Genomic DNA, 18,424 nt, shown 5'->3' with positions numbered 1-18,424 from the left:
ATCATGATGTATTATTTTTTTAATATGTTGTTGTATTCGATTTGCTAGTATTTTGTTTAGTATTTTAGCATCTGTATTCATTAGAGATATTGGTCTGTTGTTTTCTTTTTTTGTGCCATTTTTCCCTGGTTTTGGTATGAGGGTTATGTTGGCCTCATAAAACGTGTTTGGAAGTATTGCTTCTTCTTCCATTTTTTGGAAGACTTTGAGTAGAATAGGAACGAAGTCTTCTTTGAATGTTTGATAAAATTCGCTGGTATAGCCGTCTGGGCCTGGACTTTTATTTTTGGGGAGGTTTTTAATGGTTTTTTTCTATTTCTTCACTACTAATAGGTCTGTTTAGGCTTTCTGCTTCTTCTTGACTCAGTCTAGGAAGGTTGTATTGTTCTAGGAATTTATCCATTTCTTCTAGGTTGTTGAATGTAGTGGCATAAAGTTTTTCATAGTATTGTACAATAATTCTTTGTATATTTACAGTGTCTGTGGTGATTTCTCCTCTTTCATTTTGGATTTTGTTTATATGAGTTCTTTCTCTTTTTTTCTTGGTAAGTCTTGCCAAGGGTGTCAATTTTGTTGATCTTTTCAAAGAACCAGCTTCTTGTTCTATTAATTTTTTTATAGTTTTTCTGTTCTCTATTTCATTTATTTCTGCTCCGATTTTTATTATCTCCTTTTTTTGGCTGGTTTTGGGTCGTCTTTGTTCTTCTTTTTCTAGTTCCTTAAGGTGTGAGGTTAAGTGGTTCTCTTGGGCTCTCTCTTGTTTGTTCATATCTGCCTGAAGTGATATGAACTTCCCTCTTATCACTACTTTTGCTGTATCTCATAGATTCTGATATGTTGTATTGTCATTTCATTCGTCTGTATAAATCTTTTGATCTCTGCACTTATTTCTTCTTTGACCCATTCATTTTTAAAAGTATGTTGTTTAGTTTCCACATTTTTGTGGGATTTTTTTCCTCTTTTTTGCAGTTGAATTCTAGTTTCATGGCTTTATGATCGGAAATTATGCTTGGTACAACTTCGATTTTTCTGAATTTTCTGATGTTGTTTTTGTGGCCCAACATATGGTCAATTCTTGAGAATGATCCATGTACACTGGAGAAAAATGTATACTCAGTCACTTTGGGATGAAATGTCCTGTAGATGTCTATCATATCCAGGTGCTCTAGTGTTTTGTTTAGGGCCACTATATCTTTGTTGATTCTCTGTTTGGATGACCGATCTAGAGCCGTCAGTGGTGTATTGAGGTCTCCAAGTATGATTGTATTTTTGTCAGTTTTTGTTTTAAGTTCACTAAGTAGCTGTCTTATATATTTTGGTGCTCCTTGGTTTGGTGCATAAATATTAAGAATTGTTATGTCTTCTTGATTCAGTGTCCTCTTAGCCACTATAAAATGGCCATTTTTGTCTCTGAGTACTTTTGCTGTCTTGTAATCAGCATTATCAGATATGAGTATTGCTACACCTGCTTATTTTTGGATGTTATTTGCTTGGAGTATTGTTTTCCAGTCTTTCACTTTGAATTGTTTTTATCCTTGTTACTTAGATGAGTTTCTTGTATGCAGCATACAGTTGGATTTTCTTTTATAATCCATTCTGCTATTCTGTGCCTTTTTATTGGTGAGTTTAATCCGTTTACATTTAGTGTAATTATTGACACTTGTGAGTTCCCTATTGCCATTTTATAGATTGCCTTCTGTTAGTTTTGTGTCTTGTTTGATCCTTCTCTTTCATTTTTCTATCTTTTGTTTTTATTTGTTTGTATTCCATACATCTTTCCTATGTTGCTATCTTTTTAAAATCATGTGCTTCTGTGGTGGTTTTTCCAATGGTGATTACCTTTAAGTAATGAAAACGGTTCCTACCCTGTTCATTGTAATGCACTATTTTGTGAGTACTTTTACACTCCATCGTCCTTTGTTACTGTTAATCTCCATCCTCTTTTCCCCCCCTTTCTTTTTGTTGTTGTCACAGTTTAAATTTGGTTTTATTGTGTTCTTGGAGCTTTACTTGTGGCTTTGTTTTTTTGTTCTTTGTATCTGATTGGGGAAACCTCTTTAGTATTTCCTGGAGTGGGGGTTTTCTTATGATAAATTCCCTCATCTTTTCTGTATCTGTGAATGTTTTTATTTCTCCTTCATATTTGCAGGATAGCTTTGATGGGTATATTATTCTTGGCTGAAAGTTCCTCTCTTTCAGGACTTTAAATATTGGGGTCCACTCTCTTCTAGCTTGTAGAGTTTCTGTTGAGAAATCTGATGATAATCTAATGGGCCTTCCTTTATATGTTGTATTCTTCTTTTCCCTGGCTGTCTTGAGAATTTTTTCTTTGCCGTTTGTTTGTGCCAATTTCATTTTGATGTGCCTTGGAGTAGGTTTGTTGGGGTTAAGAAAACTCGGAGTTCTGTTTGCTTCTTGAATTTGAGGCTTTAGTTCTTTCCACAGGCTTGGGAAGTTCTCATCTATTATTTGTTTGAGTATGTTCTCCATTCCACTTTCTCTCTCTTCTCCCTCTGATATACCTATTATTCTTATGTTATTCTTTTTGATGGAGACAGATAATTCTTGTAGGGCTATCTCATTTTTTTTAATTTTTGAGTCTCTTTCTTCTTCTCTCTGTTGTGCCTCAAGTTACTTGTCTTCTATTTCACTAATCCTACCTTCTATCTGGCCTGTTCTATTAGCTAAGCTTGTTACCTCGTTTTTCAGCTCGTGAATTGAGTTTTTCATCTCTGTTTGATTTGTTTTTATAGTTTCAATTTCCTTGGAAATATATTCTTTGTGTTCATTGAGTTGTTTTCTGAGCTTCTTAAATTGCCTTTCTGTGTTTTCTGGTATATCTCTGAGTATTTTTAGGATTTCTATTTTAAATTGTCTGTCGTTTAACTCCAAGGTTTCCAATATATTAAATTTTTTCTCCATAGATTTTTCCTCATCTATCTGTGTTACCTGTCTTTCTTTTGTATCCATGATATTCGATTTTCTCTTCCTTAATGGCATCTGAGGGTGGTTTTGTTGATAGTACTAATGAGATTTAATAAAGAATAAAAAGTTAAAAAAATAAATATAAAAATTGAAAAGAGTTGTTTTTTTAAAAAATTAATAATTAAATAAAGAAAAATTAAATAAAATAAAAATTAAAAAAAAAGGAAATTATTCCCCCCCTCCTTTTTTTCTCTCCTCTCCTCTCCCTTCTTTCTTGAGAAAATATTGTGGTGAACTGTGAATTATATTGTACTAAATAGAACAAACAATGCCTGTAATGGAGGGCCTGAATTGGGGAGAAGTAATAAAGGGGCAAAAAAAACACCCCAGAAAAAAAGGGGGTGTGGACCCTCAAAAAGCAAATAAAAAAAATTGGGGTCAAGAATAAAATGATTTGCTTTTAGGTGTTGGTTGACTAAAATCATGATGAGAGGAATAAGAGGGAAACAGGAAAATGGGGGGACAAATTAAAAAATTACTATTGTATTTAGTGGAACAAGAACTAGATGAAATGGAGAGCCAGGGATGGGAGCACTGCTAGTGAGTTAAAAAGGTGAAGTAAAAACCCCCCAAAATGCCACAAACATAAGTTTGAGTCCCAGATAAGATAATTTGTTCATTATTGAGGTTTGAATGAGAGGAGACGTAAAGGAGAAAGGAAGAAACTAATATAGAGGGAGAAAAGAAAGAGAGAGAGAGAGAAAAAAAGAAGGAACCACTAAAAGAAGAAAAAAGAAAAAAAAGAAGAGAGAGAGAGAGAGAGAGTTAAGGGTTTTGGAGTGCAACCCTCATAGAGAGAAAGGAAGAGGAAAGAAAAGATAATGGGAGATGTAACACTTATGGGTAGTGTAGTTCAAGGAGAGGAGAGAGTAAGACCAGCAGAGAGTTAAATGACCAAATTGGAGGAGGAAAAAAAAATCAAGAATGAAGATAAGAGAAACAAACGAACAAATATAATAAAATGGGATAGGTTATAAAGTCTGCGGATTATTCTTGATTTTGAGAGGTTATCTTCTTGCTTTTTCTTTTCTCTCCCTCTTCCTGGTCAGTGACTATGTACACCGGGTTCTGCCCCTTTGGCACGCTCAGGTAGAGGTTTGCAGTTGATAAGTCTCTATGGTGTTGTCTTGTATTGTGCTTCAGTCTCATTGGCAGTCAGGGCTCATTAGCATTTATAGGCTCTGACAGTGAGAGAGTCCGTGTTCTTGGAGCCTCTCTCCTAGTCTTTCCTTCCTCAATTAGTAGCCCGATAATCCAGCTATGGGGTTGCTGCTGCCTTTGCCTGGATAGTAAGAGGCTCCAAGAGCTGGCAACTCCCCACTTTATTCCCACTCAGCACAGGGCTCTGGGTAAGGCTCAGTCAGTCAGAGCTGCTAGCATAATCAGGCAGGACTTCCGCCCACTCAAAAACCTCTGGCTCTGCCACTCTGTCCGGTAACACTGGCAGGTGCCCACTCCTGGGGAGCTTGGAGGAAACTCTCAGTCACTATCTATGCGCAGACCAGGATATCAGGCCGGCAGTCTCACACTCTGAGTGAAACGTCCGCCCGCACAGAAAAGTTCCAGTGTTGGAATTAGCTCTTGCTCCCTCCCCGTGCTTGGCTTTTTCAGGGTGCTGGGGCGGCCCGAGATTCCGCTTTCAGCCCACACAAAGGCCTCTGACTCTGCCTCTCTGTGGGGTAACACGAGCGCCCACTGTTGAGGCACTCGGAGGAATCTCTCGCCCAGTATTTGCGCGCTGATCAGGAGATAGGGGAAAATGGCTGCCCCACTTGTCTTTCTTTGTCTGGGTTTGGCGCGTGTGCTGTTAGCTTGTATTGACTGGGTTGCCACAGGCACAGTTATTCCTCTGCTTGGATCTCCGTGCCACAGCCTGGTTCGGCCGTTTGTGCTGTGGCCTGGATCTATTCACCCCCTTTGCCCACCTCGGTTTCTGTATTCTCAGTTCCCAGTGAAAGCAGCCCTATTTAGGTTAGTGAGGAAGGCGGATCATTTCTTACTCCCTATTTCCTTCAGGGTTTGATTATATATTTAGCCAATTTTTCGCTCGACCATACCTTCGGGTGTATTGCGAAACATCTGGAGGCTCCAAGGATAGGTTTTTCTGTTTCTGGTTGAATATCTTGTTGAGTTTTGGGGGAGATTTATCGGTATCGCTTCCTACCGTGCCATTACTCTGATGTCATCTCTAAATTTTTTTTGAGTAAAAAGTATGATATGGTAGACCCACAGGAGTTCCAGGATATGACTACCCCCTTTTAAATTTTTTTAAATTGACCTTAAAATATTTTCTGAGTTGCCTGACCTGCGGTGGTGCAGTGGATAAAGCATCAACCTGAAACGCTGAGGTTGCCGGTTCAAAACCCTGGGCTTGCCTGATCAAGGCACATATGGGAGTTGATGCTTCTTGCTCTCCCCCTTCTCTCTCTCTCTCTCTCTCTCCCCTCTCTATAATGAATAAATAAAATCTTAAAAAATATATTTGCTGGGTACACTTTAATAATACCTTAAGTTTAAAGATTGTAAGAATGACAAAATACAGTAAATGCTTTTGCTCCATATGCAGGAACATTTTCAGTTTAACCAGTTTAGGAAATCCAATAATAGAACAATGCATACAGACAATGAGCTATAACATGCTTAGCAGCCTTTCCTGTTCTGACAGAGGTTACTATAAATCCAGAATATGTATCCACTGTAACAGGGACATAGGACTGTTTGCCAAATGAAGGTATATGAGTAACATCCATTTGCCAAAGTTGTCCTGGTAGGAGTCCTTGAGGGTTAACTCCAAATGAAGGGGCAGATTGTAGTATAGGACCCCTTGGACAGGATTTCCCAATCTGCCATGCTGCTTCCCGAGAAAGTTGAAACTGTTTACACAGGGCTGCAGCGTTCTGGTGATGAATAGTATGAGACTGAATTGCTTGATCTGTCATGGTTGCTCCAAATAATTTTCTTTTGGGTAGCTTGATCAACAAGGGCATTCCTAGGCCCTGGCCAGTTGGCTCAGTGGTAGAGCATCGGCCTGGTGTGCAGGATTTCCGGGTTCAATTCCCGCCAGAGCACACATATTGATTTTACCAAGAGAAATAAAACTAAAATATGTTTCTGATTACAGTAATAGCCTGACTTCAAATGGGGGATATCTTACCCTATCTCTTAGTTTTTAGTATATTTATATATACTGCAATAGATAATTAATTACAGCAAAAAATTAATTTGAATCTCAGTATAAAATTTTAAATGAGAGAATGTCTTTTCCCACAACTGTATTACCAGCAGAGCTAAATGTTTTCTCAATGACAAAAAAAGTCTTTCCTTTAAGGTAGAGTGGTAGTTAGCACTTCTCTCTCTCTTTTTTCCTTTTTTATTTGTAAATTAAGTATTGCTCCTTAAATCCTGCAATACAAAGTATAACTCCTGAAGTGACCATAATTTCATAGACAATAAAGGATTCTATGATTTAAATTAATATTTTAATATAAGAAAATACTGAGTATCTGAACAACTTGTATTTGCTCTCATTGATAACTTTGTTAGTGAGGAATTATATAATCAATAATTTTCTTAATATTTCACTTGAGTATAAATTATTAGTCAGAAAACTCTTGGAAATGCAGAATAAAGTACTGGCAAAAACAAGCTCCAACAAAATTTTGTTGCAAAATATTTGCTTATAATATACAGAATCTAGATTTATGCCTTTCAGAATAATTCTTTTAGATTGTCCCTATAGGTAATTCTTTTTGGGTTCAAAATGTCTTGATTTTTTAATAAATACATAGACTTGAGAAAAATTGAAATAAGGTGGAATAAAACCCCAACTGAGTGGGGCAAATCTGCGTGATTGTTTGAAGTTTTAAAGACAGACTTTGCTATCAGGAAAAAAATAACAAACTATGGAAGTTTAATAAAATTCCATTGTTTTAAATAAAATTCAGTCAGAGCCACTGGTATGTATAAACAAAATAGAATCAGAAATGATTCTTTATTCAATACTGGTGATAGGAATGAATAATTTATTTGGCAATCACAGTTAAAAGTTAGTGAAGGAAGGTGTCTTTAAAAATCTCTTACCCAAAGGGTTTTAAGATGTTGGCTTACGAAGATCCTGGACTTCACCACTCCCATGACACAAGAAATCTAAAATATAGGCAATAAATTCCACTGTGAAAGACTTGGAAACTAGATGCCTAGAACCTGTACAGCAAGAAATAAGAGGGTCACATGGCAACAGATAGGAGAGGCAGAGACACTTTTTCACCAAATGCAGGGCCCCTCCCTGGCTCAGAAATTCACACATAGGAGGGATCTCAAAGGTACAAAACTTTTCCATGATAAACAAGGAGTTTGTGTTCACATGAAACACCCAAATCTTTAGATCTTTTGCTGGTCAGATGAATCCCCAAAATATATGGCTTTGAGAACCAATGGAAATTACATCCAGGAAAACCTTAGAACTATGAGGGAAAAAGAACCTGTTCTTAAAGTGTTCACACAAGCTCCCTCACACCACAAATGCAATGCACATTATGCTAGCCATCACAAAGTTATCTCAAATTCATTCACTTTAACAAAAACATATACAGCGTATGAACACCAAACATAAGTTTTCCCTTCTATTTCTCAAGAAAAGAAAAAGCACACCAACAGAAGACTATTCTCAGTGTTCAAGCTGACTTTTTGTTTTGTTTTAGTCATAGAAAATGTTATAAATTTCACACTAAAATTTGCAAAATGCACTTTATCCCTTGGTGGATAAAGAGTTGCTTTAAACAGGTGGTAGCTTACATAGTTAGAATGGGAACTTAACTCTCCATTTCTATGTAAATAATATTTAGCAAATAAATCATAAATACAATCATACATTGACAACTTGGTGTTGATGCTATGATTGAGAATGACAGAAAACATTAGAACAATAAAAGATTCCAGAACAATACTGGTCAGGTATAGTTATGTCCAAGGATCTGTATTTAAAAATAAGATTTGTTTTAAAAGAGTCCTTAAGGAAGTGTTACTGAAATATATCCACTAGTGCCCTAGCAATTAATTTATATACCTAGTCACTTTCTTTACCTCTCCATTATAGGTGTTGAAAATTTGTACTTTGAAAGAGGTTTGCCATAAAGGCAAAAATCGTATCTGTCTTGTCCTCCATTGTGGATTTTGTGTACTATCGTAATCTTTGTCTCAAAGTGGATAATTTCGTCAACAGAAATTAAACCTCAAATGTTTAATTTCTTCTAAACCACATCTATTTATTTCTATGTCCTCATACTCTATCAATTATTATATGTAGCCTCTCTGTATATAAGTAAACACAGAGTAGAATGAGTTGCTTTTACTTATTCAATTAATTTTTATTTTATTGAGTATTTCTATGTATCTGTCAGGTATACTAGAAGGCAAAGATAGACAAAAAACCAGAAAATGTATTTTTGCCTTACGGAATTTATCATTTTCTAATAATAAATAGAAAATAAATATTTATACAAATGTCTATATCATTATTGACAGATGAGATTGTTATAAAATATATATTTTGCATTGAATATGTAACATGTGAACCCTGACCTAGTGTAAGAAAATGCTCTCCAGCTTAGAAAAAATAAGTGTAGAATATGTCTCTTCTTGAATGTAGGATCCATGAGGACAGTTAAAGATTTGTATTTGTTTTCTGCTGTGTCCCCAGCACCCACTACAGTGAATTCTAGATTTTAGTCATTCAATAAATATGGATTATTTAGATTATAAATGAGAAGACTAAGCAAAACTTGGCATCAAAAGGTTCAAAGGGAAAGGGAGATGAGAATCATTAAAAAGCTATGTGTAATACAGTGTGTCTGTAAAGTCATGGTGCACTTCTGACCGGTCACAGGAAAGCAACAAAAGATGATAGAAATGTGAAATCTGCACCAAATAAAAGGAAAACCCTCCCAGGCCCCGGCCGGTTGGCTCAGTGGTAGAGCGTCGGCCTGGCGTGCAGAAGTCCCGGGTTCGATTCCCGGCCAGGGCACACAGGAGAGGCGCCCATCTGCTTCTCCACCCCTCCCCCTATCCTTCCTCTCTGTCTCTCTCTTCCCCTCCCACAGCAGAGGCTCCACTGGAGCAGAGATGGCCCAGGCGCTGGGGATGGCTCCTTGGCCTCTGCCCCAGGCGCTGGAGTGGCTCTGGTCGCGACAGAGCGACGCTCCAGAGGGGCAGAGCATCACCCCCTGGTGGGCAGAGCGTCGCCCCTGGTGGGCGTGCCGGGTGGATCCCGGTCGGGCACATGCGGGAGTCTGTCTGACTGTCTCTCCCCGTTTCCGGCTTCAGAAAAATACAGAAAAAAAACAAAAAAAAAGGAAAACCCTCCTAGTTTCTGTAGGATGATGTGGCAGCATGTGTGCATGTACAGATGATGGCATAACACAGTGTATACAGCAGAGCAGCCCACGGCCATGCCAGTTGAGATGTGGACGGTACAGAGGAAAGTTCAGTGTGTTCTGTGGCTCACTAAATTTGAATCTGTGACCAAAGTGCAATGTGAATATCGGCGCATTTATAATGAAACGCTACCACATAGGAATAACATTACTTGTAGGATAAACAGTTGAAGGAAACTGGCAGTTTGGTAGAGAAACCTCATTCTGGTAGGCCATCAGTCAGTGACGAGTCTGTAGAAGCTATATGGGATAACTACCTAAGGAGCCCTAAAAAATCTGTGCGTGAGCCCACATCGAACTGCACTGAATAGGTATGAAACTGGGAGAGTTTTCCTTTTATTTGGTGCAGATTTCACATTTCTGTCGTCTTTTGTGTCTTTTCTGTGACCAGTCAAAAGTGCACCATGACTTTACGAACACACTATATAGTATGTAGTATTATGGAAACTGATACTTTTAAGAACAAAGGTCAATTTAATGTGATTGAAGTGTCAACAGTGAAGAACTTGTGGTAAGAATGCTTTGGGAAGTGCATGGCTACATAAGACCTGTTGTCTGTAGTAAGAAATGTAGTTAAGGATCACAGATCAATGAAGAATAGTCATTTAATTAAGATATGACTAAAATTGTCTTTGTAGGAACATCATTCAAATTAAAATGTGATGAATAGATGCAAGGGAAATATGAATAGATGTTGGAAGTGAATAAAGAAAGGATAGGAGGTTGGCTTTAATTACCTTTGCTGAAGATTATATTGGTATATACTAGATTGGCTATGATAAACTGAATAATGTCCCCCCCAAAATATTCATGTTCTAATCCCCAGAACCTGTAAATATTACCTTAAATGCAAAAGGACTTTTGTAAATATGGTTAAATTAATAATCTTGAAATAGGAAAGTTATCCTAGATTGTTTGAGTGGACCCAAAACATGAGTGTTATAACATAGAAGAGAAAGACAGAAGGATCAGAGTCATAGAGAGGGAGATAAGAGGCATTGATGGTGGAGGGTGGAGTCATGAGCAAAAGAATGCAGGTGACTTCTAAAATCTAGAAAAGTAGCATAGGCATAAATGGTAATAATGAGAAACACAGGTACACATAGAAAATTAATAAAAAAAAACCTTGCATTAGATTGGATAAGATAAGGGGGATTACAAGAATGGCTTGTAGTCAGTTTTGGAAAGTGGACCCTTTATTTGAGCTTAGGAAGCATACGAGGACCATATTTGAAACAGGAAGATTATAAGTTCCTTTTTGGACATAGAGATAATGAGTTACCTTTAAGATATTCAAAAGGAAATGTCAAGTAGGCCATTGAGATTGTGACTCTGCATCTCAAGGAAGAGATTCAGGGAAAAGGCAGATGGGAGATGAAAAATAATCACTGACGTCAATGACAATGAAGTTCTACATGAGAGCTATTTAGAACGCCTGGGCAGAAGTGGGGCAGAAGCCACACTGGAGTGGAATAAGATCATGCTTACAAATGAGGAAGCGTAAATAGCTGGTGTAAATACTTTTTTTCAAGTAGTTAGGCTGTGAAGTGGAGGAGAGAGAATTCTAGAGAAATATGAGATCAAGGAAAGTTTAGAAGTTTTTAAAATTTTAGTTTCACTGTTTAATATCAGAGAGCTTATATACATTTTCATGATGAGGATTTTTTAAAACAGAAAAATGACAAATATAAGGAAGAAAGAAAGCACACCTGGCATTGCAAAGTTTCAGTTTCTAAAAGGTAAGAGGAGACAGGAAGCAAAGCACATGGAGACAATTTTCCATAGATAAGAGAATGACCGGTATCTATATTATACCGGTCATTACAAAGGAGAAGAAGTGAGGAAAGATTATTATGAATAGAAGTGAGTTTAAGGTTTGAAAGCAAGAAGTTAAGAGAATTTATGATTACTAGAACAGGTAGGGTTTGTGTGCACACATGCAGAAATATATATATATATATGGAAATACCTTAATTCAGTGATTTTCAACCTTTATTGTCTCATTGCACACATAAACTAATTACTAAAATTCTGAGGCACACCAAATAATATTTACCAATATTATTTGCCAGTCTGACAAAAGAATAGGTATAATTTTGATTCATTTACATTGAATAGCTAGTGATGTGTTGGCTGTCAATTGTTTCATTTGAAAATCTAAAGGAAAGATATTCAGTGCCCCTGACTAAATAGTCAGGTATTACATGTTTTAAAAATTCTTGTGGCCCTGGCTGGTTGGCTCAGTGGTAGAGCATAGGCCAGGTATGTGGAAGTCCCAGGTTAGATTTCTGGTTAGTGCACACAGAGGAAGAGACCATCTGCTTCTCCACCCCTCCCCTCTCACCTCTCTCTTTCTCTCTCTCTTTCTCTCTCTCTTCATCTCCCTCAGCCATGGCTCAATTGGAGCAAGTTGGCCCTGGGTACTAGGATGGCTCCATGGCCTCTGCCTCAGGTGCTAAGAAGAGCTTAGTTGCTAAATAATGAAGCAGCAGCCCCAGGTGGGCAAAACATCATCCTCTAAGGGGCTTACTGGGTGGATCCTGGTTGGGGTGCTAGCAGAGTCTGTCTCTGCCTCCTTGCCTCTCACTTAATAAAAAAAAATAAAAAGAAAGAAAAAAATTTCTGTGGCATGTTGATTGAAAACTGTTGCCTTAATCAGTTGTGTATAGGGAAAGAGATAGAGAGAGAAAGAGAGAGAGAATGGGAGCAGACTTAAAATTGTTTTTCCTCACTATGAATGAGGTTTGGTGGTTAGAGTGTTGGGGGAAGAATGAAAGTGGGTTTTAATTTTGAGTTAGAGAATCTTATGTACTCATAGTATATCAAAAATGCCAGAGAAATAAAGAACACGTGACAATTTTTTTTTATTTCTCAATTGATTTGCTTACCATAATCACCTCTCACATACTGTTGTTTAGTATCTCTACTGTTTGCATAAATAAACTCTCCTCACTTATATAAATGAGAGCTTTTCACTAGAAATAACTCGCAAACCCCCACCTACATCCTTATTTATCCATCAATATTTTAACCACTATCCGACATCTTTAACTTATTTAATAAAATGAGTCCCCCTCCCCAGGCCCTTGTTTTGTACACACCATATGAAAAAGAAAAATTAATAAAGAAGAGAATTGAGTAGGGTGATAAATTTGTTTGAGATTAAATATGAAAGCATAGATTGATATAAACATACAATACTACTCAAATGAAAAAATAAGGCAGAGTAATAATAATACAAGTAAATAAATACTGATAAATTTAGATAACATAGTGATGATAAAAATGGAAGAATGAAGGTAGAGATTTCTCCCCTTCTTTACCCTCCCTCACCTTCTCCCATCACCTTTAACCCAATAACGGTAACTCATTTGAAATTTTAAGGGTGAAATAGATAAAAGTGAAGTAAAGTTATTACACATGATTAGATCCATTGTGATAGGTAATCTTGATATTCTAAGAGAGGGTGAATTGAGCAATAGCATGGTATAATAATGATAGGTACTGAAGAAATTAAGGGTGTTGATAGAACAAGGAGGATATGCTATATTGGTATTCAGCAAAAAAATAAGATTAAAAAGTTATTTGGTTTTGGAGAAAGAGGAGAAATAGAGATGGACTGCTTCAAAGAGATTTTCAGTTGACAGTGTGATGGATTTATGGAGTGATGTACTATTTTCCTGTTTGTAAGCAAACAGTTGTGATGGTGATCATGAGCTTGTGCTAAAAGTCCTAAGAAGTTTGTCTTAAAATGTAGCCTATTTAAAATTTTAAAATGTTGAGCCATTAATGATTGAGTCATTATTCATTACACCAAGATCTAATGCACTGTGTTGAAATAGTATAGCATCCACTTCGATTTATACTAATTTTATAGTATCAAGACAAAACTACAAAACAGCCACATGGTTCAGAATGACTAAGAAGAATAACTACAACTATTTATAAGACAGTAAGACAGAAATGTTGATTACAAAGGCCAAAATAACCACTTTTCTTCAAGAGAATTGGCTTAAAAATAAAATACATTATGTATCATATATATATATATATACATATATATATATGTAACTAGCAAAATTTACTGAATGTGTCACAGGAAAAAGAGTATAAATTATTGTTAAAATTTTACTTGTAAAGTATCTTGTATTTTCAGATCATAATTATTAGTATATTAAGAAAAAATTTTTCCTGAAACTAAACTCATTGAACATTTCTCATGAATTTTTATGTAGACATCTAAAACATTACACATAAATGCTATGCCATTATGAATAAAATATCTCAGTGGGATCAGAAAAATTCAGTTAGATTTATGTATATTACCTTTAAGATGCAAAATGTGTGGACAAAATATTTGAAATTTTTAACTTTATTTTCAGGCTATTGTGGTAGCAGATATACTTCAAGGAAATAATTGCATCCAAATGACTTCTAAGAAAATACATGTTTAAAACTCTTTGTTTCTTCTAGCTATCTATCCTACTTTATACCATATCTAAAATTTCAACTACTGTTAATTTTTGGAATAAATTTACAACTTTGGGGACTAAGTGGATTATTTTGCAAATTTTTCCTAAAACTATTCATGTACAAATGAACTTTGGGTGTAAAATGAGTTTATCCTTTTCCATATTTATTAAAGTGCATATTATAGAGAGGAAAATATTGCATGTGTGTCACACGAGTGCCTACACTATAATATTTGGGTCAGCAAATAAAATAGCCATTATATAGTTGATGACCATAGAATAACTTTAATCTCTCCCACTCATTTGACCTTATCTAATCAAGAGTGCAAATTGATAATGGAGTGATATTGATGTATTTCATTTATCCACTAAAAACATCTCCTAATCAGATGTGTTTTGCTATTTCCTTAACTCATGCAGTTTGACAGAAATAGCAGTATGTGTAATGATATGAGGTCAATATCTACTTTGGAAGATTAATATCTAGCTTGGGGAAAGTACAAGCCTTGAAGGGTAAATTTATTTCATTTTCCTCACTGTGCTGCTTTCTAACAACTTTGGTTCTTAGAGTAGTGAATGTGACATTCATGACATGAGAGAGATCTGAATAGGTAGGGTCAATATAAGGAATTTTAGAGTCAGTGGAGATAGATGATGGTGTTTTCTAACAAAGTGAGTTTCATGCCTGTCAGACACAAAGAAGTCAAATCTGAAAAACAGGTATTTGCAGAGAAAAAGAAAGAAATTTTTATCCTGCAGCCTGACAGGGAGACAGAAAACACAGCTAAGATTAGTCTCCTCTGGACAGTAGCTAGGAGTAAATTAAAAAGATGAGGTGAGGAAGGAGTCATAAATATTTATTAATTATGATATAAGGGCTCAGACTGACTAGTCTTAGTACTAAGTCATTTAAACCAAGAAATATAGAAGGGGCAAGAAAGAACAAAGAAATTCTAATCTAGGAGAATTCGATTAATCTTCAGTGTGCCAGTCTGGTCTCTGCACTGGATCTTCCTTATTGTTGGACTCCTACTTTTTAATGGGCATCTCTGCTACTCAAGCTCCAGGAATTTCAGTTCCCCTGTACTATCAAGTTAAGGTTATTGTCATTTAGCTACTAACTGTACCTGCTCAAGCCTCTGGGATGAAATTAATCTGGCTTGATCTGGTGGTTTCTGGAATGCTGTAAGATCTCTTATCCCCTGAAAGATACTAAAAAAAAACAAAGGAAAACTATTATGGTCTGCTTTCAGTACTAGGGCCTGATTTCAATAAAAAGAAATGAGGAGATTCAACAAAGTACAAGGATTAGGATCCAAATTAAACGAATGAATCAAGCATATAGATTTTATATAAATTTGGGCCTATAATTTGTACATCTGTGCCACCCCAATAATGATCAGTAAATTTGTATGTTACTTACTAGTGTATTGTAAAATTGTTTTATTTTATTTATAACCTACCAAATTTGTCTCTTTGATTTTTACTTTTGAAATTCAATAAGGTGAACTCTCAGAATTAGCCATGGGCATAGGTAGAGCTAAAGATATTAAAAGGAGACCTACAAAATTAAGGTGATATTATTTTATTTCATACACTTTAAATGTTCATTTCACTACTTTTAACAACAAACTCAATTTAGTAATTCTCTCTATAACAACTTTGATAGTGTGTATGCATAATTTAGCATATATATTTAATTACCTTGTAATCATTGTGTACTCTCCAATTTGTGAGTTTTTTTTTCTCAGAGAAATTCTAACATTTGTGTGTGTGTAGGAAAAGTATTTTATCCCCTTTATTTTCTTTACTTACTATAGGTGATAAATTTATCTTACCTTCTATGGATTATTTGTTATTTTTGGAACATTCATTAGGGGCTCTGCTGGATACCAAAGTTAAACATACAAATAAGTTATAATTTCCAATTTTGACTCTATGGAATAACTATAACATATTTATATTAGTCAAGCTCTTTTTTATTCCATGTGAACAAAATTCTAAATATACTGAGTAAGGACACATTAAATAACATAAACAGTGCCTGATCTGTGGTGGCCCAGTGGATAAAGTGTCGGCCCGGAATCCTGAGGTTACCAGTTCGAAACTCTGGGCTTACCTGGTCAAGGCACTTGTAAGGCCAGAGGCCACGGCCAGGGCCACTACTATCAAAGCAGCCTGGTCCATGCAGGTTCGCATTGGATTCGGACAGTTGGTAAAGAAACAGTGGAGCCAAAAACTGATGGGCCATAGTCTTTAATTCTAGCTTGCACCCGGCGGGCAAGTAAAAATACACACTGGGCTCCAAAACCCAGTCACATTCAGTGCTCACAAAGCTACTGACTTATCCGAGTTTCCTAGAATCAAAGGTTTCTAGCTCACCAGACTTATTCACCTCTGTTCCCCATCTCCTTCCTTATCCCAGATACAAACTCTACACAAACTGGCATCTCACTCAGCACTCCGCCATCTTGGCTGCTTCTCCTGCTCCTCCACGTGGCCTTTCTCTGCTCTCCTCTCCTCTCTCTTCTAATGATAATCTCCCAGGAACCAAGAGCGCAAACTCTCATTCTGCCCCCATTTTATATTGTAGCTTCACAACCTTTAATCCAATATACAAAATAGGGAAGTCTCTAATACAAAGTCACTTCTCTGAGGCATGATTGGATTGCACCACCCCACATCAAAAAGGGTGGGAAAGGCTTAATCCCAAAACCAAGCCCCAGGCTACAACGATCCTGCCTGCCCCCAACACACATTAAATCACCTGGGCGACGGCCTCCTCGTGGGCAGCACCGTCTTTAACAAAGTGAGCATAATATATTTTATCTGCCCAACAGCACCTCTGAATGTGATGCTTCCTGCTCCTCCTCCTTTCTCTCTCTCTCTCTCTCTCTCTCTCTCTCTCTCTCTCTCCTCTAAAATGAAGAAATAAAATCTAAAAAAAATAATAAAAGCAGTAATCTAATATGTTAATTGGGATAAAGGAAAAAAAATTAAAAACAGAAGTCACTCCATGAATTTTAGGTAAAAAAGGTTTAATGTAAAAATCATAAGCATATGTGAGGGGATTGGAGGGCGAGAAGTCACCACTTGTAGATCAGGAATTGTATTAGTCAGTGTTTTATCAAAGAAGCAGACTTACTAGCAGTAATATAAAATAAGAGCTTTTAAATGGACTTGACCTGACACAGTGTGGGAGTTGGCTAACCAGTTTATGTTTAGCTATTGCTACTATATCAGAAGCTGTGCACATGTCAACAGGAAAGGCAGCCAAAGGAAAAAGATGGATGTGGAGCGAAAGAGAGTAAAGACTAATTAGGATGGTGTCCATCAAATAAGTTTGTAAATATGATATATATGTTTGCTCACTTATAGTTTGTATTGGGTGTGGGGTACAGGCTGTAAGCACACCAGGTAGTTATAGCCTGAGGCTTAGTTTTAAGACTAAGTTTTCCCCACAACCTTGACTGATTGCATGATGTGGGTATGCACTCTCATGAGATATCTCATTATGCCTCAGATAAGTAACTTTGTATCAGAGACTTCCTTGTTTGTATATTGGATTAAAGGTTTTGATTTTTATATTATAAAGTGGGGCAGACTGGGAGCTTGCTCTCTCGGTTTCTATTATCACCATTGCAGGGGCCTCCCTGATCCCTTCCCCTTCATGTCTTCTCTTGTCTGATTCCTTTCCCTTGTCTTCTCTTGTGGCTTGTCTGTCTTGGTGAGACACCAATAAACAGGATGGCCCACCATCCTCTGACTCCGCCATTTCTTTACCGTCTGCCCAAATCCAATGGGACCTGCATGTGAATGGCCATGATGGCGGCTCCTGGCCTTACAACTGGCGTAGTTTGAGGCAAGATTCGAAGATCATTATGGGGCCACCACCCTTGAAAGGTGGGGTAGAGCAGTGGTCCCCAACCTATTTTGGGCCACAGACCAGTTTAATGCCAGAAAATATTTTCACGGACTGGCTTTTAGGGTGGGATGGATAAATGTATCACATGACCAAGACAAGCATCAAGAGCGAGTCTTAGATGGATGTAACAAAGGCAATCTGGTCATTAAAAAAATATATAACATCGTTGTAAAGCCAGGACCCGCCATCGTGGCCATTCACATGCAGGTTCGCATTGGATTTGGACAGTCGGTAAAGAAACCATGGAGCCAAAAACTGGTGGGCCATAGTCTTCAATCCTAGCTTGCACCCGGCGGGCAAGTAAAAACACACACTGGGCTCCAAAATCCACTCGTATTCAGTGCTCACAAAGCCAATGATTTATCCGAGTTTCCTAGAATCAAAGGTTTCCAGCTCACCAGCCTCATTCTCCTCAGTTCCCCATCTCCTTCCTTATCCCAGATACAAACTGCACAAACTGGCATCTCACTCAGCACTCCGCCATCTTGGCTGCTTCCCCTGGCCACATGGCCTCTTTCTGCTCTCTGCTCTGCTCCCTCTGCTCTCTCTGCTCTCTCATGCTAATCATCCCAGGAACCAAGAGAGCAAGCTCCCGTTCTGCCCCCATTTTA

This window comes from Saccopteryx leptura, chromosome 7, assembly GCF_036850995.1.
Source record: "Saccopteryx leptura isolate mSacLep1 chromosome 7, mSacLep1_pri_phased_curated, whole genome shotgun sequence".
In the NCBI taxonomy this organism is placed as follows: Eukaryota; Metazoa; Chordata; class Mammalia; order Chiroptera; family Emballonuridae; genus Saccopteryx; species Saccopteryx leptura.
This window is presented reverse-complemented; position numbering follows the sequence as displayed.